At 30.6% G+C, this 10,908-nt stretch overlaps 1 protein-coding gene across 1 annotated transcript in view; it reads right to left on the bottom strand.

The window, feature by feature from the left end:
- The window catches only part of LOC117170312 (elongation of very long chain fatty acids protein AAEL008004), a 53,050-nt gene extending 42,570 nt beyond the window's left edge, over positions 1 to 10,480 (bottom strand). The window contains exon 1 of the mRNA XM_033356996.1: positions 9,976 to 10,480. The gene's annotated coding sequence lies outside the window, so the exon portion shown is untranslated. The remainder of the gene's footprint in view (positions 1 to 9,975) is intronic.
- Between the last annotated feature and the right edge of the window lie 428 nt (positions 10,481 to 10,908).

The raw sequence follows: 10,908 nt of genomic DNA, 5'->3' as shown, positions 1-10,908 counted from the left end.
AAGAGATATTTCGGGTTTCACTCGTGTAAAAAACTACGAATTGTTTGCCGACGTTTCGTGAACATTGCAGTTCACGAAACGTCGGCAAACAATTCGTAGTTTTTTACATGAGTGAAATCCGAAATATCTCTTTATATCAAAATGAATCATCATGAAAGCATAGAATCTATTCTCTGTACGGTTATTCATAGTATTTAAACAGTCGAACCATTTTTTACTAACGACTTTTTTGATAAAATCAAGCATTATCAGAGTTATAGCATTTACAAAACTAAAAAAAAAGACACGAAAATGAACATTTCAAGCCAAATAACGCACGATATGAAAAAAAGTCAAGAGAAGAAAAATGTTGCTTTTTGAATGGCCTACAAGATCATCATAACAACTTTTTGAATTTTCTTGAAAAATAAAAAATTATAATTTTGACAGCATACAAAATAATGAAAAATTCAAAAATTACATTTTTCGGCCAAACTATGCAAAGTACGTTGAAAGATGAGTAAACAGAAATTGTGCACTTGAAAAAGATCTACGAATTTGTCGCCAAACACTTTTCGATAGGATGCGTAGTTTTGGCTACAGTAAAAACACAGTAAAAAAATCTGCCTGCTGTGTGGGCACATTCTTATTGCAACTTTTGTCTTTTAATTTCTTTTTCGTCTGGTGTGCGAGGTTTTAAACAATTTAATTTCTCATGTTTTTAATGCTATTTTTTTAAAGACTAAAACCGAAAACAGGACTATCAAAAATTATTCATGACAAATAAATCATTTTTACATTCTTATCAGAGAAGGTATTAGATTTGTGTAAAATTGGACCCCCCCCCCCCCATCCTAATTTTTAGTCAAAAGGTCCCAGTTTTGAGACCCCTGGATTCCGAAAAACAGGTTTTTTAAATGTGTCTGCCTGTATGTCTGTCTGTCTGTGAGCACGATAACTTTTGAAAAAAATTAATCTATTAGATTGGACTTTGGTACACTCTTTTAGTGTCCTAAGCTAAATGCCGAATTCGTTAGTCAGACATTTTGGATAAAAATACTAAAAGTGAACCCATTTTGAAAATGTTTGAGTACACATTTCTTCATGATTCAAAAATTCTCTGTACACTTGTTCATAGTACTTGCAAAGAAAAATGTTACTTTTCGATAGCCCTACAAAATTATCATATCAACTTTTTTATTTTTTTCGAAAAACTGAAAATTGAAATTTCGATCGCAGAAAAACTAATCAGAATCAAAAATTGCATTTTTCGATCAAACTATGCAAAATAGAAAAAAATGATAAAACAAAACATTGTGCATTAAAAAAACATTGAAAATACAAAAATTAAATTTTTTGACACAAGCTACGCAAAAATAAATAGATGACATTTTTTCACCGAAAGTAGAGCAAAGGAATTTTTATTAATGGTTTTTTTTACATTCTTATCAGAGAAGGTATTAGATATGTGTAAAATCTGACACCCCCTCCCCTCGTTTTGTCAAATGTCCACGTTTTGAAACCCCCTGAATACGAAAAATAGGTTTTTACGAGTTTGTCTGTCTGTATGTATTTTCCCTGTCTGGCTGTCAGCACGATTACTTTTGAAAAAAATCATACTATTACATTGGCCTCTGGTACACTCTTTTAGTGTCCTAAACTAAAGGTCAAATTCGTCAGCCAGCCATTTTGGATAAATAATCAAAAACTGAGTGCATTTGTAATATTTTTGAGAACACTTTTATCAAAATTCATGAATTCTCTGCACGGTTAATCATAGCATTTAAAAAGTCGAACAATTTATCCTAATTACTTTTTTCATAAAATCAAAAATTACTAGAGTATAGAATTTACAAAATTCCAAAAAACACACGAAAATGAACCTTTTAAGCCAAATAACGGATGATATGAAAAAAAGGCAAGAAAAGAAAAAGTTTGATTTCTAAATTCCCTAAAAGATTATCATAACTTTTTGAATTTTCCTGAAAAATCCAAAATTCAAATTTTTACAGCATACAAAATAATGGAAAATCCAAAAATTACATTTTTTCATACAACAATTTCACAGTATTTCAAAGACTCTCAAATATATTAATGCATTTTCATAAAAATATATGTATATACACACACATATAATTTAGAAGTTAAAAAAGAGTCAAGCTGCTCAGTAGACCGTATGTGTAAAGTTTAAATCATAAAAAAAACATTGGAAATGAGCAAATTCAGTTTATGGAAAAACGACAAAAGTTGCAATAAAATGTTTAATGAAAGAATTTTTTTTTAAAATGCGCATTTTTTAAAAGGGAGAATGAAAATTCATCTGTTTTGATACCAATGCAAGTTATGAATTATAATAATATACATTTATGGGATTGATATAAAATTTCAGAGATAAACTCGAGTGCGAAGCACGAGATACGTGATGAGAATGTATTCGTTAAAGCCGAAGGAGCTTTAACAAAAGAGAATTCACAATCACCAAATTACTATTGTCGATGCTTTCACCTTTAGAGAACCAACAGTGCATCGAAAATATTTTTCAAAGGGAAAAAAAACTTTCTCAAAATTCGAATCATTTCGGAAAAAAACTAGAGAGTACTTTCAAGAGGTTATGGAGCTCTATAAATATATAACTCTTACGAGACAAATGAGAGTTCAAAGTGAAAAAATAATTAAAATAAAATCAAATTGGATGTTTCATTACAATTTTTTTCAATTATTAGTTTCACAATTTAAAAACCAAAATTTTTTCATTACAATATGCGGTGGAATTTTAGAGAATTTTGAAGTCAAAAAGTTCTAAAAAAAGTGGCACTTTTGGTTATGCCGAGACACCCTTCAACTAGATAATTACGAAAAATAAAATTATTTCTATACTATATGATCGAAAATTCACTCAAATATAGAAGCTTATGGCCATTATTTACAACGTTTCAGGGAGGTGAAAAATTTTATTTTTTTTTTGTTTTAGAGTATCCTAAGTTACTCGAAAAGGTTCAAACAAATTTTCGAAAAATTGATTTTTATCCAGTTGTCATTCTCATGTCTTCATTTGCCCTACAGTAATATAGTATAAATATAGTAATACTAGGAACCGTAAATCACTGGCTTATTAAAAATTATTTAATTCGGTTTGTTAAAATTTTTAAATCCCGAAGACTACTTTTAATCAAAAGTTTCGATTCCAATTTCTTTTTATTGATATCGTTTATCTCTGTTCCAGTTTAAAGCAAGCTTTACTACCAGCATTTTATTTTTCCTTTGCTTCAGCTATAAAGTTACAAATCGATTTTGTTGATACCTCTTTCTGAAAGCACTATGATAACATATGAAAGGTTTTATACTCGTATGGATCCAATTTTTAATTAAGTATTACAGTTAGAAGAGGTAGAAAAAACAAAAACCTATGTAAGGCTATCCTGACTTTCGATTTGAATAAGAAATCGTTGAACATTACAATACCGAGGTATTTACCACAGGCTAAACACTAAAGTGCAATATAAGCTACTTTTGCGACATGTGCAATTATGCACCAGGCACTGCTGCACAAGCCCCGCTTACATGAGCCCAGCGATTCAAATGAAATATCAAAGCTGGCAATGCCTCCTAGGGCCTAGATGCACAGATTTAAAATCAGAAAGGTGGAACAGGTTATCAGGTTTGCTAAATGTAATTAAATAAGCGCATGCGAGTTTTATAATTGATTCCATGTATTTGCAGAAGAATTTCAAGAAGTGGGTTAAATGGTCTCTTTGTCGAGTAGCTTCTACCTCTGGTGTAATAAGAAAATATTTATTATTCTGATTTTATTATTGATCCAAATTGTAATATGAGAGAATAATTATATAATGAATGTATAAAATGTCTTGTATTATATTTGTAAATTACTTATATTCATTATTTAAAATATAAAATAAATAATTAAATACGTGGACAAAAAGTTGTCGAAACTTAACTTAACTGTCTAAATATGACTGTCACAAATGTCTGAAAATTTCGTATCACGCTTATTACAACGTTTAAGTTTAAGACAATCCTCTTAATAATAAAGAGCCAGAAAATTATTCCATGCCTCTCGAAATAGCGAAAAGATATTCCGAGTCATGGAATAATTCGTGGACTCCTAATCTTTCCAGGATTATTTTGAACAAGAAATATACTACTTAAAAGATCAGAATTCTTTACCATTTCCGAATCCAGAAGCATTACTTGTTAATAAAAAACGTCTTTTTAACTATAATTTAATAAACAAGTTTCAAAAATTAGGTTAAAAGATTTCTTTCCATTTCCAGATTTGTATTTAAAAAATACTCTTTATCTCCTAAGTCATTGAGTTGAAACTTGGAAGCAGTAAATCAGAATTTGAGAATAAATACGAAAGTTTTCATTATATTTTATCAGATCCATTTATACGTCGTGTAATGATACCTTTCACTGTCAGCTGTTGTTTTAAACATTAACAAATGTAGGGCAGTATAACACAGTCTAAGTTTATAATATTTACGCCAATAATTATTCAATTTTCTGCTTTGCGTTGAAAAATACAACTTTTTATCTTAATTGCAGGGCTCGGACCGACTAGACGATTTAAAAAAGTCACAACCCAGGTGAAAAATGTTTATATAGTTTATATAAAGTGGACAAGACAATGATATTCTTCATTCGTTTTATATTTTTTTTTTATAAAACAAAAGAAAAATACAACTGTTTTCTATACTATATATAAATTACATACAACCTTTTTACCAAATCACATAAAATTACAAAAGAAATCGCATGGAACTTCGAAAAAAGTTCACAAAAAGTCGGATCAAAATTTTTAAGTTAATGAGAACGCAGTACCAGACTCTTAATGACTAAAAGAAAAACTGTGCTTGTTTGAGATATAGATTACAAAATTTATACAAATTTAGGACCAAACCCACCTTTCTTAGTGCTTTTCATTTATCATCCCAATGGGTCAATTCGATCTGGCGCTTTGTGTGAAAATAAGTTCGGAAATACAAAAAGTGTCGGTAAGGTAGGGATCTGGTCACGTGGCCCACTCATTACATGGCCTTAAACCCTTACAACTTCCAGTCGAAATATATTAAATTTTTAACAAAGTAGTCAAATTTTCAAACAAAAAAAAAATAAAAAAAATTTTTGAATCTAAAGACATACTTTTAAGAAAACAGTTGAGTTTTCAAGTCAAACAGGCTAATGGTTTAGATAGAAAACAGTTGACTTTTAAACCCGAAAATATCAATTTTCAATCAAATAGTTGAAAACTTTCAATCAAAAGAGACGGGAAATTTCTTAAAAATAGGGAAAAAAGAAAACATTATTTCAATAAGAAAAGAGGGAGATAGAGGAAAGAATGTGAAGGCTGTAATTGATTTTGAAATTGATTTTAAACGTTTTCAGCATTTCTAAAATTTGAGAAAATTAAAACTTTTAATACGGATTCACAAATACATGAATTTTTCCATTTCAAAAGCTTTGAATTTAAAAATTTCGAAGTATAAAGGTGCAATAAAGCTCTTAATAAAGTAATAATAAAGCTTGCAATAGATAATGAGAAATTACTCAAACTTTAATGTTCGCAATTCAAATTGTAAAATGTTTTCTAGTTTTTAATTTATATTTTTCAAGTTTTATTGTGATTAAAATGGAAACTAAGCAGCAACATTCTGAGAACATTGAAAAAAGTCGGGTAGTTGCATTTATTTTAAAAAAGCCACATTAAAGAAATTCGAAAAGTAGCAAGATCCGAGCCCTGCAATAAACTGTCCACGTTTATATGGACAAAAAGAAGGGAAAAAGATAAGTATAAAATAAGTATAAAATATGCCTCGTCTCGATTTTCTGACATTATATGCAAATGCATTGTCTACGTAGACATAAAGAAGTGTTGAAATTACTATATTGTTATTCACAAATGTCATTAATGTAAACTTATACATCATTGACGTATTTTCCAGTAATCAAATTTTCTCCGACTAAATCGAAATCCTCTTTGCCCGACTAATTGGATTCGAATATTAGGTTTCCTATGATCTTCGACTTAATTTTAAACACATTAAGCATGTTCAATATTTTGAACGACTTTCTTTTCTTTAATTTCTTGAGTAAGGCTATTAAGTCTAATTAAGTCATATTTTCAGAACTCTGACACCATTTTTCTGTAAACCAATTATTTCTTACATAAGAAGCACGTAACACCGTTAACCAGGAAAACCTCTATGAAAACTAGAAAATAAGTTTTCCTTCAAGACACAGCGATCCAGCAGTTATATTTTTCGTAAAAGGGATATTTTCGTTATTGTTAAAAATGAGGTTTAAAACTTTTTATATCATATGACCCGTATCTCGCAAACTGTCAGTAAGTGCTTTTAAATAACATTAACGCCTTTTCTTTAGCAGGTTTTCCATATATTACATAGTCGTTTTTATGTTTTTTGCAATTACTTTTTTCGATAGCTTTAAAAGTTGGTTTAAATGCATCAGGACTTTCTACTGACACAAATATATTATAAACAAATTAATAGAAAGATTGAATAATAGATAAACAATAGAATTCCAAAATGCTCATGTTTGAAACTTTGCATTGATTTTTTTAAACTTTTCGTTCTGTTTTTTTATGAGTAAAGAAAGTTTGATTCTTTATTCTTGTAAATTTTGATTTACTATAATATTATCAGTGAAAAATTCGGATTTATTTAAAGAAAAAGTCAGAATGATGTTATAAGTAGATGAATCATTCCATGATCAAAATAAGGGAACACCTATTTCCCGCTTTAATGAAAAGCATTTTTTTTTGATGTGTTAAAATTATGAGAACATCACCTGCGAATTCTCAAAAATGGACAGTAAGTTTTTTTTCAAAATACAGTATGTTCCGAACGATGGTAGTTATTTTATAATTTCTTTTTTTTTAATAACTAGTAATATGTCCTACACATCGCGTGAATTTCGTTCTTGGTTAACCACTTTTTCATATTGAATAAGATCTATTTTGAAAAATCAAATTGTTCCATATTTCACGGAAACAACGAAAGGTACCAAAAAAGGTTCAGATAAAAGTTTACACAACGAGAAAATTCTACAAACAGTATTTCTTGCGAACTTTTATACCATTTACCAGAAAAAAACGTTTCCTGGACTCAAAAAGGATAAGACCCTACAAAACTTATCGGATGAGTTTCTTAATATAAGCAGAAAGTGTAAACAAAATATAAGAAAAAATAAAAATAGCTAGGCTTTCCAGAAAATCTTCTTTATTGTTTTCATAGAATTTGGAAAACGTAAAAAGATCTTCAGCAAAACACCACCTTCTTACTTTTTCAAACATGTTAAAAAAGTTTCTGCGTTTCTGGGACATCCTATCAGTGTTATGTGGGCTAAACCATTTTTGAGGCCGGCAAATTTTTTTATACATTTTTTTATTATTTACTGATAAACGATGCAAGTTATCACAAATGAGTAAGAGATGTTTTTTGCAGAAAATTTCCAGATATTTCAAATTTTATTGGAACACTTTTTTGCACCTTTCATTGTATCAAAGAAAAATACAAAAAAGCGAATTCGCAGGTGATCTTCAAATCATTGCAACACATACAACAATTTTTTTGTTCATTTGACCTAGACTTTTTTTTTAATTTTGTCTGATTAGAAATTGAATTGGTTCAAAGTAGGTTTCTAAGTAATTTAGAAAAACAATTTTAAAACCAATAATTTAAAAAATCTCAAAGTTTTCATTATTTTCCCTGAGTTTTCAATATTTTTTCGACGGTATTTTTATCAGTTGAGCGCTTTTAGATGTTCAAACAATATTCTTATGTCAGCGAAAAAAGACTACAGTAAACAACAAGAACAGAAAACTTAGTATTTTAAAAATTTGCTGTATTTACATTTTCGATTCTGTAGAAATATCAATTTTCAACAATAATCGCCACTTTTTTTTGGAAGCGGTGGGTTCGTTAAACTTAAAGTTTCTCTTAAAGAGCAGCAAATAAAAATCTGTCAACATTTTAGGAGACTACAAATTAATTATACTACTTCTTTTACTTTTTTACCCCATATTTTTTTTCGTAGTGTCTTTAATTTTCCAACTTTTGTTTCTTCGACGTACTCTTAACATTAACATACCTAACATTTAATGTTTATACATTTTTTAAATGTTTTCTGAAAAAGGTATTTTAAAAATATTCTAATTTCGTAAAGTCTAATTTACACATGTTTTTGAGTTTCAAATAAAAAATTGATTTAATTTTCAGGTTTAATTTCACCATGAACTTTAAAAAGGATCAGAATTCTGGAATTTATAGGTGTATTTTTGGGGACTTTTTCAAGTTGATGAGGAAAAGGGTGGCAGAATGTGATCCCTGTATTACTTATTATTGGTCATTTTAAAATGCATGTGATGCTTGGTATTTGGGCAAATTTAAAAAACATGATTTTTGAAAATAATTGGTCAATAATTATTCATACAAAATTTAAAAAATTATTTTGAGAATAAATAATTTCAGTGATAAATGAATCAATATTATTCACTTAATTTAACTTTCTATTTTATTTTTGCATGTGACATTTCAGGAGAAACTTCTGAGGATATTCTTTTTATATTTTTATTATAAGATCATTCTTATTAATGCTCGGGCCATTCAACTTTTACTCACGTTTTTTTAATCTTTTTATTCCGAATTCTTAGTTTTCCTCAAAATATTGAGAATACAATTTTAGGCAATAGATTCATAAAATGATATTTGCAATCGTTTTAAACCATACAAATTTGAATGAATGAACAGATTAAATATATCCAGTTGTTTATTTAAACGAAATGTTTAAACATTTGAATAAAGAATTTGAACTTTCTTCGATACTATAATTATTTAGTTGCAAATGAATACAAATCAGATTAGCAGAATATTACAAAGCTGTTTTAGAATAATGGAAACGATTAAAAAATGTACATTTTACTTTTTAAAAATACTATGCAGCCCACAGAATTTAGAAACAATTAGCCTGTTAATAAAGATCCGTTTTTACTACATACGAACAAATTCTAATAAATTATATAGTGTCGGAAAGATAAGCCTCGACGACTTTTGTAATCCCTAATTCAATATTGAATCACTTGCAAAAGAGTGATTCACGTGCAAAGAATGAATGATTGAAATTTATACACACATGAATGTTTTTCAAATCGGGTGATGAGACTGACTAGTATTACGGAATATTCCGTAACGTTAGTCAATTCATATGCTGTTCTTGATTCATTTATATTTTATTAAGGTCATTTTACTTATTATCATATCGACAAGATAGAAAAAGTTCACTTTGCTATAGATACACTCAAGTGCAACCAATTATAACTAAATTGTTTAAATCACCAAAAGTAACCGAGACATAAAAAACCACATTTTCCTCAAATTACCCCCAATTTATAATTACGGTTTGAGTTTCATTGGGCAAAATTAAACTCGCATGTGATTCAGCCAGTTAACGGTCTCGACCCACACACAATTATTAACGTCAGATATATACATGGTGTACTACAACAGGGAATATGACAAATTATACAACCCAGAAAATATGTTCCAGTGAGTGTTGAATATAATAGAACTGATCGGGTACAAATGCAATAATGATCTCCGGAAGGAATTTTGGCTACGTTACACGTTTTGCCGGGAAAAATAATATTTCCCCAGTGTCATCAGCAGATGAACGGCCTTATCGGCCTTATCGATCCAGCGTTCTTGAGCGTCCTAACCTCAAATCTCGCGAAATCGACTACTAACAGTGCTGAACGATGCCGTTCATGATTCAACATATGACACTGGTTTCGACTTACGACAATCTTATCCCGCCCACGCACCTATGCATGCACTTCACACACCGCGAGTACGCACCCAATCGCTCATTCGGCACTTTAGATTTTGGAGCGCGGGTAGTATTTGGCATTTGGGCCTAATTGCCTCCACGCGCACACACGAACTTTTTGCTTTGGCTCACCTGTTTCCTTGTCCTTCTCCCCTAGGTCCCTCAACTAAAGTCACTCCTCCTGTCACCTGTCCGGACACATAAACTCCGTGGATACGTTGAACACGGTGGCGAGGCTTTTACCGAAATGCAACCTCGATTTTCGCCAGAGTCGACGAGTTCAAGAGTAACAAAAACAGCACATAAACCTCGAAAACTTGACCGCGTGTACCGACAACAGCCGACAGGGCACTGGTAACGAGACTATCCGATTCTCAGTTTTTGCCGGGCCGACAGGACGCAACGGCGATTCACTCCTTTTTTCCCCCTTCTCGATATCTTACTCCAGGATATTCACAGCCGATCACAAGTGACCGGTCCTAGTTTTTTTCTGAATAATGTCAATTTCAGTTGAGTCGAATTAGTTACTATACCACCTAATCGAGCGAGGGAAAAAACCCGCCTATGAAACCAACATGCACCGTCAACGTGCGGGTGCCGTCTGCCGCAAGTAACTGATCGTGCGATCTTACGTTCGTTCGTTTTGAGCACGATTGGCGCGATGGTCTCTCGGCCGATTTCGTACACAGGTCATGCCCTTCTTCCCTGGTCATGCCTTAATCACTTTATGACGTCTATCAACGTTGTCTTGGGGTTCATTAAATAATTAATAATTTATATTGAAAGCGAGGAAAATTTTTTTAAAGTCATTGTTGACTGTTTGGTATGAATTTAAAATTACTAGAAAAATTTTCGGACAAGTGGCGCCATCATCATTTGTTGGTAATTTGAAAACTTCTTCACGTAAAAGACTGGGGGTTTTCCATGTATCATTTATTTATTTATCATGTTACACATTTAATATTATTGTATAGTAGCAACCATGATTCACGCGATAGGTTTCTTTTCAACAGTCAAATTCTTAATATAAATGTTCCAGGGTGGCCTCTGAAAATAAAAAAAAGT

The sequence above is a fragment of the Belonocnema kinseyi genome, chromosome 3 (assembly GCF_010883055.1).
Source record: "Belonocnema kinseyi isolate 2016_QV_RU_SX_M_011 chromosome 3, B_treatae_v1, whole genome shotgun sequence".
Classification (NCBI taxonomy): domain Eukaryota; kingdom Metazoa; phylum Arthropoda; class Insecta; order Hymenoptera; family Cynipidae; genus Belonocnema; species Belonocnema kinseyi.
This window is presented reverse-complemented; position numbering and strand designations above follow the sequence as displayed.